At 29.2% G+C, this 21,296-nt stretch overlaps 1 long non-coding RNA gene and 1 other non-coding gene across 2 annotated transcripts in view; both read left to right on the top strand.

The window, feature by feature from the left end:
• Window positions 1-21,296, top strand: part of LOC113376981 — a 123,956-nt gene that overhangs the window by 33,882 nt on the left and 68,778 nt on the right. The window lies entirely within an intron of this gene.
• Trnad-guc lies at window positions 14,584-14,655 on the top strand. The gene has a single exon. It is a non-coding gene; the product is annotated as a tRNA-Asp (tRNA).

Consider the following 21,296-nt stretch of genomic DNA (forward strand, 5'->3'; position numbering starts at 1 on the left):
GGGCTTTGAACTTGATTTGTTGAATTTTGGCTTTGATTATGCAAAATGCAGTTGTGATTAGTGTGGAAAAAAATACCAAACAATTTTTATGAAATATTTATATTTTATACCAATGAAATTAAACTAGTGGTGCGTGGCATCGTGTCTTGAAACAAATTGCTGGAACTTTGTTTACCGTAATTTAAAATTTTTAAAAGCTCAGAAATGAAAAATTCATTTTTTTAGAATTTTCAATTTTTGTGAACAATTTTCAAAAAATTTGAAAACATTTGACAAATTTGTATATTGAAAAAATTGCCTTTTTTAAAAATACTGATATTTTTTGAAAACTTAAACTTTTGATATTCATTAATGTCACGTGTTCCAGACCGTCAAAAGATATCTGACTTTTGATAGCTACATTGCATTTTTTAACCTTTGTCTGGATCTCTGGAAGCGCTGGAATGCATTTGCGAAAATTTAATACATAATACATAATAATTATTATGTTTGGTACTTTTTGCTCCGTTTCAACACGTCTTTCCATCAATACAAATCAAATGTTTTTTGAGTCGTTCGAATTGGTTGATCCATATTCCTGCAATAGTCGACAAAAATTTGTATCCGCACACACGCATATACATCATTTTTTTCTGAGTAAGTTTGATTAAAAAAAGAAAAACGTTTATTTTATATTTTTTGCAATTACTATAACTCGCACCACACGAAGTTCAATACTTCTTCTGAAAAAAATGTATTTCTTTCGAATGTTATTTTAATTTATAAAAAATATGACACTTATCAGCTTTAGCGAAATTAGCTAATATTCAGTAAAATAATTATTAACCCCTTAACTTACAATGATGAGCGTACATAGCCCGCGAACGGTGATTGCAATTATTACAAATATTTATTTATACAAAACCATAAAACACAAAACTTCTTTTTATTTTTGTGGTATACTGTGTGTACACTGTGTAGGATAGTTACAAACGCTGCGCTAACTTGTACGACTTTGGCCCAACATTTTCGAATATAAATCGTAAATTAAGGTGTTAATTAATAAAATCACTACTTTAATGGCTAAAAACAACAAATTTATAAATACGAAATTAAACATACAATATATGTACCTCAGGACTTTTTATTACGGCTCTGTTGGGGAGTCGCTGATTGCGGGTCAATGATTTTATGGTAGTATTGAATAAGTGCAATCCGCCTTACACGCTTCTTTGCATTTTGCATTATCTTAGTTTTCCTTCGTTCTTACATTGTCAATAATCTGTGTTCTTGTCGCAAAAGTCTTCCATATCACTACTTTTCTTTGAACCATTGCACAAGATACGCCCACTACTTAAAATGCTCTCAATTCAAATTTTTATTCTTCGAAGAATTGTGTTCTTCATCACCACTTCTCCGTAATACTTCCCCGTTTCTTTGAAAATGCATTATTGTTGAAAGATATAATAAAAGTTTCTTCCGAAACTTGCGTTTTTAGTTACTTAGATCGAATATATATATATATATATATATATATATATATATATATATTAGGGTGGTCCTTAAGGGGCTCAAATGGTTCCAAATAGATAAGAAACAATTTTCGGAAAGTTTTAGCTCTTAATATTAACGTTTAGATAGACCGCAATTCAATCAAAGTTTTGTATGGAAATAGCATGAAAAAAATTTCAAAAATTTTAAAAATGTTTTTTAGAATTAATTTAGCGAACAAATGAATGAATAAAATTCATTCATTGGGCGGTAAACCTAAAACATTTTTTTTTAATTTTCAAAATTTTGTCCATGCTCTTTCCTACGAAGTTAAGAAGTTTGATTGAATTGCGCTCTATCTGAACGTTAATATTAAGAGCTAAAACTTTCAGAGAATTGTTTTTTATCAATTTGGAACCATGAGCCTCTGGGAGCAAGGAAATTCGAAAATGACCATTTTAAGGACCACCATAATTAATGTGTGCATACTTTGAATGGTAATAACACTATTGCTGTTAGGTGTTGCTCATGTTGGAAGCTAATTAAGGGCTTACAATATAGTTTGATACTTTAAAAAAACAGACCCATTACATTTGTACTTTCTAAATGCAAACCAAAGAATAACCATTTTTTATTTATATTGCACGTTTGATGACGTATAAATGCTACATATTATGAAGAATAGATTATCTCAACATTTCTAACGGCAATACATCGGGAACGGTGATTAAAACAAAAAAGTATAACAACAATTTTACAATTGTAGCAAAAACAATTCTAATATTTTTTACTTTATTGAGGGATATTGCCAATTTGTTGTATTTTTTTAAAAAATTAAAATATATTAAATTTATATTTTAATTAAATTTTAATAATTATACACTGTTTTGTATATTTTACAATTTTTTTAAAATATATTTTATGTGTGTTTATCTATATTATTTTTGGTTAACTGTTGACTTTATAGTTTTGTCAAGGAATGTCATTTTCTAATTCAGTTATTATAAAAATTACTTAACATATTTTGAATAAAACAATGTAGTTTCTACTTTACTTTTTACCAAAACTGAAATCATCCGATGAAATACGATTTTTCTCTTCCTGAAAGTCTTATGTCAAAGTGATTCCAAAAGAATTTCTGATTTAGAAAATAAGAATCAGGGCCACTTTGATGTACACCTATGTCCGGTTGGGAAAACATAATCGCCGAACGGACAGCAAAGGAAATGACTGCTGAAATTTTTGTTCTTAGTGGCTTGAATGAATGTGTGTGTTAGTTTACGAGTTCATGAAAATGTATTTGAAGTTTTAGGTAGTATTTGGAATTTAAAGAAAACTTAGCTTGATTCGGCTTTAGCAGGCACAACTTTTTTGCTTATTTATTAGTTTAATGTAATATAGATTTGAAAAGCTAATGTTACACTTTACAATGACATAAAATTGTTTAAACTTACAAATTTTCTAAAATTAATCATACAGTTATTTACATTCACCTTAATGTCATATTATATCATAATCACTATGTAGGTATCTACTTATTTCTCATTATATTTATCAATATCCAATTTCTATCTAATATAAAGATTACTCGAACTAAGTTTTCATAATCTAATCGTCAACTTTTAAGTCGTATTATTTATTACTTAATCACTTTTTTTAATCACTTCACTGTTAAAGCCTTGTGTTTCTTATTAAGTCTAATTATAAATTCGTTGTGATTGAAATTTTCTCTTCTTATTGTTAATTAATTAATTAATGCAACTGGTTGTATAATTTTAACTTAATTTTAAATATTTAAAATTTTTAAAAGCTCAGTCAAGAAAAAAATTGACAATATTGATTTTTTCCAAATATTTCTGAAAATTTAAAAAAATTCAATATTTTTTAACTAAATGGAAAAAAATAAGACTCATTCACATCGTATGTTCTGATCTTTCAAAAACTTAATTACCATTTTCTGCATTCTTTGTGCCCTATCTCCAAAATTGTTTGATCTAACTTTTGCCAAAAACTGGTAAGCACGTTTTCTTATCAATAGAAATCGAATGCTTTTTGAATAATGTGATAAAATATTGTATCCATTTATACATATACACACGCACACACATAACCAGTTTTTCTAAGGTATTTCAAAAAGTTCAGAAACTATTATTATAACTTACCCTACGAAATTAAAATTAAAGCGAAATTTTTTTCATCTGTGTTTGAAAATATTTTTTTTCATACTTCTTTTGATATTTAATTAAAACTAACAGAATAAAACTTCACGACGGAGAAATAATTTATTTTGCTATTACATGAAAACAAATGAGCATAAATGTGACGAGTAAAAATATTATTTATGCAACAAACTTTTGGTATTACTTTTTTCTTCAGCTATAACTTATTAAATTTTTTTTACTATGTATCTAATCGTAATGTTTTCTACAAATCTATTAAATAAAACTAATTCATATAATTTTCTTATTTTCTTTGTTGTGATATTAAATTATTAATTAATTAACTTCCTGTAGGGTAAGTTATAGTAATTGCAAAAAAATCGAAAATGAAAATTTTTATATATCTTTAAGTTTCAGAGGTTTCTGAATATTTTGGCATACATTAGAAAAAATGTATGTATGTGTGTATGTATGTGTGTGTGCGGATACAAATTTTCGTAGACGATTTCGGGAACACGGTTCCACCGATTTCAATTATTCCAAAAATATTCGATTGCTGTTGATAAAGAGACGTGTTGATTAGTGTTTGGCATAGACAGGTCTAGCCGTTTCAAGATACGGGGCAAAAAGTGCCACAAACGGTAACTCAGTTTTTAAGAGAACGGAGCGTCAGATTTTAATACATAATTCAGAAACCATTTTACTTATATTAACAAGATGAAGAACTGATTAAATTTCCATGACGGTAGGTCTAGAGGTTTTGGAGATCTAGTGAGAAAAGTAAAAAAAAATGCCCTTTGGCGGTCAAAAATAATCATTAGACATATGCACATCAAATTATCAGATATTTTATAGAAATTTTCACAATAAGTATAAATTTTGTTTACATTCCTCTAGGCTCCGTACCAAAGTGTATCCGTTAGACGGCGACGCGGCGCTTACGCGCTTTGATATTTTGTCTTTATGTAGTTAATGCAGTACGATTGCCGCAGTATTTCAAAATATTTCAAAATAAAGAAAACATTTTTTTTTAAAAAATCTTTTTTTTTTTCGAAAAAAATAAATTTTTGTCAAAAATTTATATTTTCTCAAAAATTTATTTTTTTCAAAGAATTTTTTTTTTGAAAATGTTTATCATTTTTTAAAAAAAAAATTTTGATACGGAAAGTTTCAGCAAATTGCCTTAATATACTTATATATCAATACATAGTTACTAATTTTCTTTTGTCATAAATGTTCTTCTTTGTTGTAATATGAAATACTTATTCAAAAGTAACATAAGGCAAACATAATTAAATTAAAATAGTTAATTCTTAAACTGAGCAATTAAATTAGATCAAAACAAAACATAAGAATGTAGAAGTTAAGGCGAGCGGAAGTCTGTCAGAATGTAGTACTAAACTAGCTGTAAGTGGAATTCTGTCTTAAGGCAATTAAGGCATCGTGCCTTAAGGCAAATTGCTGGAACTTCCCGTACCAAAAATTATAATTTTTTTAAAAACGATTAACATTTTTGAAAAAAAAATTACTTTGAAAAAATAAGATTTTTGGGAAACTATAAATTGGACAAAAAATAACTTTTTTTTGAAAAAAAAAATTTTTTTAATTTTTTTTTTTTGAAAAAAAAAAATTATTTATTTTGACATATTGTGGAAGATCTGAACTTTTTTTCAAAGCAATCGTACTGCTTTAACTGCATAGGCACAAAATATAAAGCGCGTAAGCGCCGCGTCGCTGTCTAACGCATAAGCATTGGTACGGAACCCATAGGAATGTTGACAAAATGTATACTTATTGTTAAAATCTCTATAAAATATCTGATAATTTGATGTGCATATGTCTAATGATCATTTTTGACCGCCAAATGGCTCATTTTTTAACTTTTTCCTCCATATCTCCGAAACCGCTAGACCTACCTTCATGAAAATTTCATCGATTTTTCATCTTGTCAATACAAGTGAAATGTTTTTTGAATTATTCAAATCGGGCGATCCGTTCTCTTAAAAACTGAGTTACCGTTTTCGGCACTTTTTGCCCCGTATCTTCGGAACGGCTAGACCTGCCTTCGCCAAAAACTAATCAGCACGTCTCCTTATCAATACGAATCGAATGTTTTTTGAATTATTCAAATCGGTTGATCCGTGTTCCTGAAATCGTCGACGAAAATTTGTATCCGCACATACATACACACACGTACATACATACACACACACATACACACACACATACACACACACACACACACACACACACACACATACATCCATTTTTTCTAAGGTATGCCAAAATGTTCAGAAACCTTTGAAACGTAAAGATATATAAAAATTTTCATTTTCGATTTTTTTGCGATTACTATAACTTACCCTACGGGAAGTTAATAAGTTCCTTGAGTGCGGAACTCTAGAAATAATTCGAAGTGGAGGCTTATATGTATTAGGTACATTACAAGATAAAAATTTTGCACAAGACTTAGAATTAGTGAGAGATACGTTTTGCGAATTGTTCGGACATTTTATTAATCTAGATTTCCGTCTCTGGTAATAAGTCGTTTGTCTCTGGCAGCGCGTTTGGCAGTGAGAGGAACCGCGCCGCCGCTTGTTGAATACCGTAGCGTGCGTTGTACCGGCTGACGGAATGTCGAAAACGTGGGTGGAATTCGGTGGAAAATTAAACACTGCCAGTCGGGACGGGAAAGTCGTTTATTTCCCGATGGCTCACAATGGGACAACGACAACTTTTAATATATACTGCTGCTAAAACGTTATTCTTTTGCTGGGTATTTGTGTTCGCTTTGTCGGGTTGTCTGTGCCTTTATTGTTTTTTTAACGTACGTTGCGGGTATTTATAAAAGGGATTATTACTCACTTATACTTATCTGGGAAGTGTACCAAATTTTAAATCTAATCTGGTTTTGTGTTCTTATAATCTGCGAATCGCTAGTTTTTTTTTTCAATTTTGATGAAATAATTTACATTAATTTTTATCTGTTTTTATGTCATAGACTATAGTTTACCGAAGTATAGGTTGGTACTTAAACTCAGGTCATAGAAAACATTATAATCATAATGTAAATAATGTTATGTTTTTTTAATATAAAGTACCTACATGATAATGAGACTAAAGAAATAAATACAAAAGCAGAAAAGATACCAATTTATTTTTTAACCATTTGTATTATTCTTATAAATTGTAAGCATACGTAATAAAAATAACTCTTTTTCTATACATGGTGTTCCAGAACTTAACGTCAAGCTGAAACAAGATGATAGTATTGATCTTAGCAGTTCTGAAAATTTTCAGAAAAAAATATCTCACGTTGTTTTAAAATTATAAAGTTTTAAGCGCAACCTAGAGCTTTGGTAAAATTATGGCCCTAATTCGGTTATTGTAGTTAATTTTTAGTAATTTTGTTCACTTATCTTTGGAACCGTAACTAAGAATTATTTCTAGGACCAAAATGAAAAATAATTATACAATTTCCCTAAGTTTTCAGGAATTAAAAACTTTTTGTTTAGCTATGAATTTAATCATTTTTAAATTGGGCGAGTTTGACAAGCTCTTTTTTAAAACAATAAATATTAAAGTGTGTTGCCACGTTTTATCAAAATTTGGCATATTTAATTAGATTACGGTTCTAAAGTTTGAATAAATAAAACAATAAAATTTAGCCACAATAAACGAAAATTGGTCCTAATTTCTCCAAAGCTCTAGATTGCACTAAAAAGCTCATAATGTTCAAACAAAGTGATACAATTTTTTTTATTTTTTGTCAGGACAGTTAAGGTCAATACTATCACCCTGCTTTGGCTTTACGTCAAGTTTTGGGACACTCTGTATAATTTGAACTATCTGTACAAACTATCTGTTGAACTATTCGTATGTAACATTATTTACTATCTATATGTAAAATCCCACTTTAAAAATATTAATGAATTTGTATATGTATAAAATGTAGATTTTTTGTCCAGGTTTGATTTTTATATTATGTTTACGTCTATCTTTTTTAATCAATAAAATAGAAAAATATGATGAAAACCCCTTTAGAAATAATTTCAAATTTTAATTATTATTAAATTTTGCGTATCTAGATTGTACCCAACATAAAAAACTATGAATTCTTTTTAGTTTAATTTTAATAATCATTTAACTTGCCTAACTACGTCTGTTTTTATTAATGACAACCCAAAAATTGCCCAATATCTGTGATATATTTTTATTATTACAATATTTGTAATCGTAATAAATTTTACCGGGTAAAACCTTTTTTTAGTAATTCTAATTCCATAGCTATAACCACTAATTACCTTACTATAAATTTTGAACTTACACTCGAATAGTTTTTTTATAGTCAATCTTGAAGTCTTCCGTGTGAATCTTGTAATAATATTGAAAATTGTAATTTGTTGTTAGGTAAGGAGATTTAAAATCGTTTTATTGATATTTTGTCACTAATTTTAAAAGTGAAACTTATTATGTGTTTCTATTTCCATGTGTTATTGTCAAACTTACATACACTTACTATATACTATCTTCAAAATTTTACAAATTTTGCTCAATAACTCAATATTTTGCTCAATGTTACATGAAATATTGGAAACACGTCGCAAGCAGATTTTAATAAAATTTTAATATATTCTAACATGAATATAAATTATTTTTTGAATCGCCGTGATTAAAATATTCCAAATGAAAATGTTTTAGGGAGAATAAAATATCAAAAGCAATAAATCAGATACAATATTAATATTTTTTTAATCAATACAAAAATATATTTGCATACATGGGATTATTATACATATATATATATATATATATATATATATATATATAATTCAAATTTGAATTCTATTTCTGACGTGTAGGATATAAATGAATGGCATTTCGTACATTTTTTCAACCAAATTTTAGCTTTATGGATCATGAAAATGTACATAGACATTTAAATATCAGTAAAAAAATTGATATTATTTGGCTCAGCAAAAAGGAATGTTCTCTATTTATCGAGCTATTTACGTAAACTTGTGCTATATATGTGCTTCATTTGAATGTATCGATTTTCTTTAAATACCGACCATAAACCATTAGGCAAGGACCTTTGTTCAAATATCCTTCAGCGTTCTTAGGCCGGCTGTGGCCGCCACAAATATTTGCGGGCTGTTACAGATTCCATCCATATTAAATAATTTTTATTTTCTCACCTCAAATATTTGCGGCATTACTCCGGTTCTTAGATGAGCGATTCTTCTAGTCAGAATGATGACGTCGACATGCCCGTTCATTATTGCAATCACGACTTTTTATTTTACTTCATTTTCAATGTAAATTCATACATATAATTTAAAAAAACGCATGAAACATAAAAACCAACAAATAATGTGTATAACAAATATATTTATGATATAAAAATATCTGTGAAATAGTAAGCGAAAAATTTACATGAATGAGTTATGAATAAAACTACAAAAGCATTTTGTATTATTGTAATTCACTATTTTTGTTGCTTCAAGAAAACGTTCTATCGTCTCTAGCTTTGACTTTGCAACCACAAGGTTTTGTGTTCGATTACAATAGTCATATCCATTTACACTTCTGGACCAATTCTGCCGTACAACAGAACAATGCTATTGGAAAGATGTTATGTAGAACTTTTCATTCTAATTTGTTAAAAATATTGTCAAAAGCAATGTGATTGCTGTGCAGTCAGGCGATTTTCTAACATAGAAACCACACAAAAAAATCGATCTTAGATAACAGGATCTTTCTGACCCACCTTCATAACATACAAGTGACGTTGCAGTTTGTGTGTAAAAACGCGTAAATGCACAGCAAATACATGACATTTTGACAGTATTTGGTATAATTCAATAGCATAATGTATGCAAGTTGAAGCGTAACATGGCCTTGCCATAACATTGGTCTGTTGTGCGTCAGAATGGTTCCATTAATTTCCAGTAGAAACATTAACCCTTTCCACCACAATTTCTACATGAAATTAATATATCATCAATATTGAATAAATAATAATAAAAATTGTGTATGGCATCGAGTCGAATTTCTGAATCTTTCCGTATGGAAATTAAAATTTCGAAAAAATAGTAATGATTATAAATAGATTATTATAAATACTGCAACTTTCAATATACGTATTTTGTAGATAAAACATAAAAGCTCATAAATTGGACGACGACGTTTATACATGTTTACATGAACAGTAAATAATTATAAAATCAAATAAACAAAGCTAAAGTTATTTATTTTAGGTATATAAGTGAGCTTAAGAGTTTTAGCTAAAATTAAAATTAAAATCCGAATCATTTTCGATATTTAAAAAAAAAACGAAAATTAAAAAGCAAATTGAAATTAAATTTAAAAAACTTCATTCTCCAAAAACTAATCCTTTGTTCACACTGTCAACGCAAGCAAAACGTTTTTATGATTCATTCTATTCGGATGCTACGTTCTCTCAAAAACTGTAATTTTTAGCACTCTTTGCTTTGTATCTCCCAAACGGGTGGACCTGTCTTTGTTAAAAACTAACCAGCATGTCTCGAGGTTACTGCAAATCAAATGTATTTAGAATCATTCAAATTGGTTGATCCGTGCGTCCAAAATCGTGGACAAAAAAACACAAACATCAATTTTTTCTGAAGTATGCCAAAATATTCAGAAGGTTTTGAAACGTAAAGATATGCAAACAATTTCATTTTTGATTTTTGGACGGTTACTACAACTTACCCTAAGGGAAGTTAATATATCAAATATAGATAAACCAACTACTGGGTTGGCTTCTGAAAAACATAATTGTCAAAAAAAGTTTTATCACACAACTGTTTAGATTACGATTCAAAAACATGGAAACTTTACTTAAATTGGTATCTCTTTACAATTATCTGCGGGTTCACGAGAAGTCGTGAAGAAAGCAGCCTTATTGATGACGTCAGACATGACGTAGCAAAGTTACAACGGCAAATACGTCACAAAAAATAATATCCGAGAATGAAATTGAATCGCGATTTCTACAGATGCATAAATCGTCACATCAGCCAATTACGCGGGTAACGAGAAAATGGTCCCGTCTGCGGACTATAAATCCCACATTACTTGACGAATGGGGAAAAATATCTAGTTACATCCACTTATACAAAGAAATGCTAAATATACATTTTAAGAAGCTGGGTTTGAAAAAAAATCAGAAAATATAAATATGTTTTTTAATAACATGCTCAGGTGTGAGTACATGCTTGGATTTAGAAGTAAAATGTAGTAGAGAGGTTAAACCAATCAATGTTATGTTTTTCAAAAAATAATATGAAATATTAATTAAAACTCGTGTATTCTACAGAAAGGAGACTGGGTACGGTTGTGCCAGGCTATGGTAGTGACAGTCGGCAAAATTCTTAAACTATACTAATTTTGACTCTATGTTCAAAAGAAGAAAGATGAAGTATGTTTGCTTGAAATCATTATTGCATTTAGTCTGCGCCCTGCAGTAACATGATTTGTAGACATTGCTTTTAAAGAGTCAAAAGAGTCTTAGTTTGATTTATTTTAATGATAAATGTATACAAATAGATCACCTTGTTTATTATTTTGCCGTAAGTTGAACTTTAGTAAATAATTATCAGCAATAAGTTTTTGAGTAACTCAGTCATAACGATGATTTGTTTTCAACACTGTGCCTTGGGTACGGTTGTAACATGGGGTTGAGAATCTTGTTCTTTTCGAGTAGAGATTAAACAAATAAAGAAAAATCTAACTTAACTATAAGACATAAACTTAAATTAAATACGAAAGAAAAAAGTAAAAAAATCCATACAGGAAAAAAAAGATTTCACAAAGATTTTTAACTTTGTTTAAAAATATGTTTTGTTATATATTGTTATATTATATTTATAAGTTTTGTTTGAACTATTATATTATAATGTAAATAATAAAAGTAGTTTAAATAATAATGAGCATTTTGGTGTATTTTAATGCTTGTCACCACCGTCCTTGGGGTGTGGATAGTTGTGACACTCGCCTTTTTCTTGTATGATTTGATTTTATGAATTCATCATATTTCAGTATTTTAGTATTTCCACGTAGACAAATGTATAAATGCCAGCTAACTGGTAAATTACCAAAATTATGGCTAATCAAAAAGAAAAAGTGGCACAACCGGACCCAGTTTCCAATTGGAATTGACTATGTGTAACATCCTAAACTGTGTTGAATAAATTAAAAATCACACAATAATATTTAATTATTAACTTTTCAAATTATATTTTGCGCAGCATATCAGTATTGAAATATAATACAAATATTAATACATTAGATACTATACATAGATGTCTAGAAAACTATTTATTATTTGCACATTTTAAATTTTTATTGCATGTTTCTTGTTAAATATTGTATGAAAATTTTATTCATGTCAGTTTATGATCAATTTTGTCTAAACTATTAATATACAAAAAGCCCAAAATATTAACTTTATCTTAACGTTTACTTTCTTCACATTCATTTTTATGTGGCACACCTGGCGAATTTAAATTATTGTAACTAATTATTATAATTTTGCATCACAGTAGCATAAATTGAGTACATAAAACTGAATTATAATACATTGAGTGCGTTAAACTAAATTTTAATAATAACTATTAAAATAATTAAATTTCTTTATATCAGGAAGTATACTGAAAAATATTGACTATATTGGCGTACATAAAATATCAGAGCGCCACTGATTTCACGCGAAATCTTCCTAGAAAATAATTTGAGGATATATTGCGTACTAATACAATAACGGGCAGATAATTTCATTAGAATTCGATTAAAACAAAGGGATTTGTGAAACTGTGGGACCACAACTAAGTTTTGTCACACCAGGGTTTCTGGAACCAGCTTGATATCCAGGGATAGTCGTATAGTACATATCTTGGGGCAGATTGATATAAGATTTTGTTTTTATTTTTATTTGAATAAAAAAATTTTACTGTGTATAGTCCCGATAATGTGATATGCGTGAAACCTCCAGCCTCTTGAGAATATTATAGTATGAGAAATCTCGTTACGAAATGTCACCGGATCTGCACCGGATCCTAGAGGGAACATAACTCATTTGAACGCGCGGGTATTCAATTAGATCCGATCGCCAACACATTTTCCTGCAAAAGCCAGACGACGCATCACGATCACATATTTCGGAAAAGGTTTTGAAATCGATACGATTTACCACATACTTCATAGAATGCGTAAAAGTGTACATTTAACAATTATATAGAAATTTTAAACCTGCTTCCGTTGCACATATTGCTACTATAAATTATGTTTTATGACTGTTTTCTAATGGGTTGGTATACAATATGCTTTGCTAAAAATTTAAGCGTTAGGCTTCTTTGTTTTCTATTCCTTGAACGGCAATCAGAATTTTTTTTATTTATTTATTTGAAGCCTTATACATTCCCAATCAGAACCTAAAAGTTTTGTGAATTATTGTGATGATACTTCATTACTGTCTATATTTTTTTTTTCTAAACTGCGGGTTTGAAAATGAAACTTTAAAACAAACCCAGGCGCTTACTACAAGGCTACGAAGTCCTAGTTTGGTGTTTTGAATTGCTTGTTAATTATTAAGATATTTTATTAGCTTTCTTCAGACATACATGCTCAAAAAGACTTGCTTTTTAACTACAGTTAAAATTTCGGCGATTTTGTTATTTATTTTTTCGCATTTAATACTACAAAAAATAGATTTAAAGTAATCACCAAACCACCAATCAATAACTGCCCCAAGATTAAATTCTCATCATGTGAATGAGCATCATAAATCATTCGTTTTTAATCTACTATATTCATTTTTTTATTCGTTTCACTGATATTCGACTTCACGTTCATTAAGTCATTATAATATATATATTTATAAACATATGTGAATAAATCAATTTATAAACTAAATTATATATAGGGTGTCCCAGACTTTGACGTCAGCCGAAACGGGGTGATAGTATTGATCTTAGCTGAAAAAAATAGAAAAAAATATCTCACGTTGTTTGGAATTTATGAACTTTTAGGTGCAATCTACAGCTTTGGTGAAAATATGACAATTTTTTGGTTATTGCGTGAATAATATTTCTAGACAATTAACACTTATTGTTGAACTATGAATTAAGTTTTTTTTTAATCGGTCGACAGTGGCCCTCATTTAAAAAAAGGTACTAAAGTGTGTTGGCAAATTTCATCAAAAGTTCGTTAAAGGCGCATTTGACCAGGGTTGTAAAATAGTTAAATAATTATTGAAAAATTTTAAGTAAAAAAATAAAAATCTGAAAATGGCATTTTTGCTAGTATATTTACTTTATTAAGCTCTAAACTAAGTATTCTTTGTCATCATTGAAAAATAACTGAATTGAGAAACCACTTATTAAATTTGAAAACTATTGTAATAGTTATTTCGGGTTATGAAAAAACGTGATTATTGTATTAACTTTATTTATTTAATTATTTTTATAACCAGAAAATCATAAACGTGAATGTGAGAGTTGAACGCGACTGTTTTTTCGACTCGAATCTTTCTTTGAATTTGTAAAAAAACACAAGCAAATTCCTGTACGTGTTAACAGATATAGGACCAATAATTTAGGGAAGTCGAATATGACAAATTTTCGAATACAATTCCGCTCGTATTGACTCTAAGGAAGGAGTTATATCAATTACTCCAGAGTTACCCAACTTTATTTGGCATACATACTTACAATTCAAATCATTTATAAAACTAAGTATATTATTTGATCTTTTTTTTATTATAAAAATTGAAGATGAATTTATACAAATCTGTTTTAATTGTATTTGGATATACGAACAGTTTTATATACGAATATAAAATACAAAAATATTCATCTAGTTTTCACCAATGTAAAACCCGTAGTTTTCCATGCAGTCGTTCATATGAGTACTGTTCAAATTCATGAACGTGTCCTCGGTAGTATAGTGGTCAGTATCCCCGCCTGTCACGCGGGAGACCGGGGTTCGATTCCCCGCCGGGGAGGATATTTTTATATATTTTCTCGTAAATTTTATTTTACTCCAGCTATCAAAAATTTATAAGCAACATAGTGACATTGCTAAATTAATTTGTTACATTGAATTATATTATTTTATTTTACGAATACAAATAAATTATTGTTACATTGTTTTATATTATTTTATTTTACAAATAAAGTTGTACCAAAGAGAATAAATGAATAGTGATATAAATAATTATTTTCTTAAAAACTTTATTCCATATATTAAAATGACCATACGTCCTGGTTTGGCAGGGACAGTCCCGGATTTTTACCAAGTGTCCCGAGTTTTTCTGAAAGCCAATATTTGTCTCGGATTTAGATGTTCTGTTCCGGATTATCCCGGGTTTTTAAAAAGTATAGATATGAATTGAATATTTTCAAGTACTTGATAAAAAAAAATTACAACAATCCGTCACATATTTGATAATGATATGATATGAATAAGAAAATTGCCGAATGCATAATTCTAAAAGCAGATAAAGTAGCTCCTCACATTAATAATTTCGCACTTTTATTCTCAATTTTACAAAAATTACCAAAAATGATAAAAACAAACCCTTTTTAACGCTTTGCACAAGTGCTATTTTTTTACTAAAGTTAATTATGAAAGAAAAAATATGATATAATATAGCATATAATAGAATAATGAAGTCCTACTCCTAAAAGTCGGTTGTTCTGATTAAAATACAACATTATAATCAATAAAGAATTTGGATTTAAATCATATTTAAGATATTCAGCACAATGCCAATTTTGAGAGCACGGATCAATTTATTTAAATGGTTTTAAAAACATTCGATTTCTGTTGATGGAGAGACGGCCCGAATTTTTGGCAATGACAGGTTCAGTTGTTTCGAAGATACAGGGCAAAAAGAGCATCCGATTTGAATACTTTAAATAAATATTTTACTTGAATTGACGTAATGAATTATTGATTAAATTTTTGGCAAAGCAGGTCCAGCGGTTTCAGAGATCCAGGCAAAAGTTTTAAACAATGCCATTCGGCTGTTAAAAATGATCATTAATCATATGCACATCAAATTATCTGATATTTTATAGAGATTTTAATAATAATTATAAATTTCGTATCAATTTCTGCAGGTTCCGTAGCAAGATTCAAAGTGTTTAACAGTTAGACGCGACGCGGCGCTTACTCGCATCTATATTCATCTCTAAACATAAAAATTATAAAAAAATCATATTTTTTCAGAATTTTTAAAAATGTTTGAAGTTTTTAAAAAAAATTAAATTGCGTACGGTTCCAGCAATTTGCTTTAAGGCATGATGCTATGCATCACTAGTTGCTAATTATCATCAATTAATAACAATTCAAGTAGCCCATACAATTCTATCATTTCTAGTGAGATCCAGTAATTTTGTTGTGTCATTGGAATGTTATTTTAAAAACACATCACATTTTTCGTGATGACCGTGGAACGCGCGCGTGAACGAGTCGGTATGTGTGCGATGCGCGGAATCCGGAGTGCAATTGGCGCTCGAGCCTTTGCTATGTCGCTTACACCAGGGGAACAGACGCAAATCGTCTTTAGAAAATGAGTGTTTCTTGTTTAAAAAATGTATTATATTATCAATTTACGAGTTACTCATCGGTAGAAGTACTTTTGATGATAACAAAAATATTGTGCTACATATATCGTAATAACAAATTCTTCATATAAGCCGTTTTCAAGATTGTCGTAATTGTATATAAGTAGTTCCCAAGATTTTTTGACAGTCTCAAGATGAAATATCGTTTCAGTCTCATCGTGATCTAGTCAGTTCTTTACACTTTTAGCTCATTATTTCTGAAACGGCTGGGTCTGTCTTTGCCAAAAACTAACTACCTCGTCTTCTCATCATTACGAATTGAATATTTTTTGAAATCAGATACACTGCTTTCTCAAAAACTTAATTTTCATTTTCTGCACTCTATACTTCGTATCTTGCAAACAGCTAGACCAACATTTCCGAAAAAGCACTAATTCCAATAAGTAAGAATCGAATGCTTTTTGAATCATTCCAATTGGTTGAGCAGTGCTCCCGAAAGCACACATTCACACTGACCAAAATGCCCAAATGTTTTAAAATGTGAAGATATGCAAAAACTTTCAATTTCGATTTTTGAACGATTATAAAAACTTACCATACGGTAAGTTAAAATGCGTATATGTATTTTTTAAAAGCAATTAGAAATAAAAGAACTACAAGCTGTAGCGACACTTCTATATTACTACATTACTTCCTAACAGTTTTTTAAAGTCAATCCAGTGATTATCCTATTGTCTAATTTTTATTAGAATGCAACTCAGTGGTTATCGTTTGTTAACCCTTTTCATTAGCGAATTCCGAGATTTATATGAATTTTGACGGCGGCATCCGAGTCGAAAGGGTTACTATAATCTAAGTTTTCTCTTATTGTTAGAAACATACTTTGATTTATATCTATTACTGAAAATGGATATCTCTATTGCTTGATATCAGGTAGTCCGAAGCATGAATTTGAACACGGGATTTTGTAATTACAATGCCCAAAAAACAATTATGTAAAAAAAGCTTTCAGGTTTTGGAAACAACCATCATTTTTACTGTTATTATTCATCATCGTATCGTAAATCTATTAGCATATAGTATTCTCGATGTTACAATTTATATTTATTCTTTTCTATGTAGAATAAATTAGAACTGAAACCACATTCATTATTGTCATTTACCTTTTTATTTAACATTTAAAGATTACTTCAGTATGATAGTCACTGGTAACTTTCAATATAGATTGATATATAGTCGTTTAGATTTATTACTTTTATACCGTCAGGTATTTTATTATTGGTGACAATTTGTCACTTCTTTCATGAATAAACCTACGCAGATACTAAAAATGGGTATATATTTATTAATCATTTTGCGCCGAAACTGTTCACATATGCAAAGTGCATATATTGTAAACTTATTTTCAGCAAAAATATGGAAGTCCGTGCGTTTGTTCAATTATATTTTATAAATTTATAAAATATTTTCTTAAGATAACGGAAGTGATAGTTTTTATGCCTTCAATATTTTTTACTGGATTATGTTTAGCACATAGTTTTCAAAGGTTAAATGCTTTTGCTAGTTTTCCAACGCCCACGCGCAGACCAAAACATGTATTGTTCTGACATAGAATGATGATTTCCACGAAAGTTAAACCAAGCATTTAAGCATTTTATGCTATACTTGGCATGCCAACATAAATCCAGTACTGCTAATGTTCCAATGACATCATACATAATCGCTGACCTATGGATAACGAATACGGCGAATTTATAGAAGGCAATTTCGCGGGATTCTTTATTGCTTCCAAATAAATCATATCGCTTTTATTACACAACTTCTAAATAAGTACATATAACGTACACATGAAAATGTAATACATTTTCAATGAATTTTATGAAAATATTGATAATTATGTGCATCTTCATTAAATATTATTAGTATGAATATTAATTTTAGTTTTACCATCTACTATATATAAATATTTTCCATTTATATATATATATATATATATATATATATATATATATATATATATTACGATAAAAAATTAAAGACATGTTTAACTTCCTGTAGGGTAAGTTATTGTAATCGTCCAAAAATGGAAATTGATTTTTTTCCATTTTTTCACGTTTTGAAGGTTTTTGAACATTTTGGCATACCTCATAATGAGAAAAAATCGATGTGTGTGTTTGTGTATGTATGTATGGATACATTTTTTGTCCACGTTTTGGTCTGCACAGATCAACCGATTTAAATGGTTCAAAAAACATTCGATTCCTATTGATAGGTATATGTGCTGATTAGTTTTTGGCTAAGGCAGGTCCAGCCATTTCGGAGATACAGAGCAAAGAGCGCCGAAAATAGAAATCGAGTTTTTGAGGAAGTGGAGCATCCGATTTGAATGATCCGTAAAATTTTCAATTCGTAATGACGGGGAGAATAGGTGATTAGTTTTTGGCAAAGGCAGGTCTAGCCGTTTTGGAGATACCAAGCTAAATGTTCAAAATATTGCATTTTTTGAAAGAACTAAGCATCCGATTTGAATAATTAAAAAAAACTTTCTGCTCGTGTTGATGAAACGATTGCTTTTAGGAAATAAAATTATTTTTTTAATTACCAAAAAAAAATTTTTTGAATATCGAAAATAATTCGAATTTTAATTTTAATTCTAACTAAAATTCCAAAGCTCACTTATATTCTTCAAATAAATAATTTTAACTTTGCTATTCAGTTTATAAAATTCCTATAAATATTAGACAATGCTCTTCATTTTAAATTCGATTGATTAAATTTATTTATTTATATTAAGTTTATCTACTTTTCTGTGAAGATATAAGTTACAGTATTTATAATAATCTATTTGAAAACATTTAATATTCCTCGTATTTCATTACGGTACGGAAAGTTCCAGCAATTTGCCTTAAGGCACGATGCCATACACTGCTAGTTAAACTAATTCAATCAAAAGACATTTTTGATAAGGATTCCTCACTGACCTCATGGTCGGCGCGCAATTCAATAATTTTTATATTCAAGCTGAATACATGCTAATAATTATTACAAGCCCACGTATGTTACGTTTGCCGAATACGTCACAGCTACGTGGGATGTGTGACGTAAAATACGTGGCTCTTCATTCGCTCGCAGCTTGACGAATTTGCGTCTGTTCTCCTGGTAGACTGAAACGTGTTGTACGGGTCATGATTTGAGCACGTTACCGAGTTGTATGAAATAAACCGAGAATGCTGACATGCGATATTATGAGCAAAATTAATTTAATATTTTAGTGCGTAATGATTTTTTATGCTTTTATGCACACATCATGATTTATGATACTGTTTTATGCATTAGACTTTCAATTATTAATAAAATAGAAAAGGATCTAATTTTGTGAACTACATGTAATGATGCATTATTATATGAGAAAAAAAAGAAAATAGAAAACAATAAAAAGTGTTTTTAAGTTGTCAATAGATTTTATAGGTCATTAATTTTTTTCTGAGTTTTTTTTGTTATGAGTTTGATCTCACAACTTCTTTGCTAAGCTATAGTAGGCTTGTGTAAGCCTGATAATTAAAATGATAAGTATTTGACTTTGAAATATTACAAATCCTCTTAATTAAATATTGTTAACGACTAAGGCTTAACTCTGGTGTAATAGAATAATAGAGCATAATCCCTTTTATTGCACTCTTTCGAAGTATTAAATAATCTTTTATATTGTAATATGTATCCTGTTCATAAATAATCCCTCGATCATTAATCCGTCTTACTAAGAAATTATATTCTCTGAACTCGCCCTAACTAAATTACAGGTCAATAGCTGATTGGACAAGAATGTTACGCTTGCATCCAAAAATAAACCAATAAAAAGATAGTATAAAATCATCAAAATTTTGTAAATTAGTATCAACTGAAACTTCAGTTCAGTAAAATCAGTAAAATCTTAAATGTCATATAAGTAACAAGTATTAACTTTACATTCAAACATATAAAATCAATCAATCAATCTTTAACAACGTACAATTTTATCTAAATATATAACATTTTAAACTAAACATCATCTTTTATTGGCCTGATTTAGTCACTAACTAATTATATCTGGTCCTTCGATATTATCCGCGAAAAATGTACTGTTTTAACAGATTCGCCATCATTTTCTTGGATGAGCTCTTTCTATAATTCACGTTATTAAATAATCGATTCAAACAAAGTTGGTTCAAACGAACCGGATCCAATAAATTCATAACTAATATCGAATTTATTCTTGAATATTTTTGATCAATATTAATCAATAAAATATGAATTTCAAAACATTCCACGTAACTTCTCGGAGGGTAAGTTATAGTAATCGCAAAAAATCGAAAATAATTTTTTTATTTATCATTACGTTTCAAAGGTTTTTGAACATTTTGACATATCTTACAGATCTTAAAAAATGATGTGTGTGTGTATGTTCGGATACAAATTTTTGTCAACTATTTTGGGAACACAGATCAACCGATTTCGATAATTCAAAAAACATTCGAATTTCTATTGATATGGAGATGTACTGATTATGTTTAATACTGTTTCATATTAATTACCATTAACATAGTATTAATATTATCTAATAATCCAAAGAAAATTCTCGTCTCGTAATTAACTGGAATATTGTAAAAATAAAAATTCTTTTAATAAAAAATATTAAGCGAAACAATTACTCAAATATACAAAACTTCTTTGCTTAATCCATTCTCTATATTTTCCACCTGTACAAGCGTACACCTAGCACACTATAGGCAACGCTACAAACGCGTTCTCGGGAGTGATAGTGCTATTTCACCTTCAGGTTTTCTCTTCTGCTCTATGGTTTGTTGTATCATGGTCACATTTTTCTTCAAATCCAAAACATTGACCACACATGATCGATGGTACGTGGTATTCCTAGATAAATGTCAACACTACATCTTTTCTATCGCCCACCGGAACTATTAAATTCGCATTATGAACAGGGGGCGTCTAGGTCTAAGACTGTACAATCTACCAGGGCAACATTCACCGGTCATTTCTAAGCAGAACTATCTAGCAAGCGCGCGTCATAGAAAGG

This window comes from Ctenocephalides felis, unplaced genomic scaffold (genome assembly GCF_003426905.1).
Source record: "Ctenocephalides felis isolate EL2017-DRISC unplaced genomic scaffold, ASM342690v1 CF-g0.4_SCAFFOLD_01886, whole genome shotgun sequence".
NCBI classification, from domain to species: domain Eukaryota; kingdom Metazoa; phylum Arthropoda; class Insecta; order Siphonaptera; family Pulicidae; genus Ctenocephalides; species Ctenocephalides felis.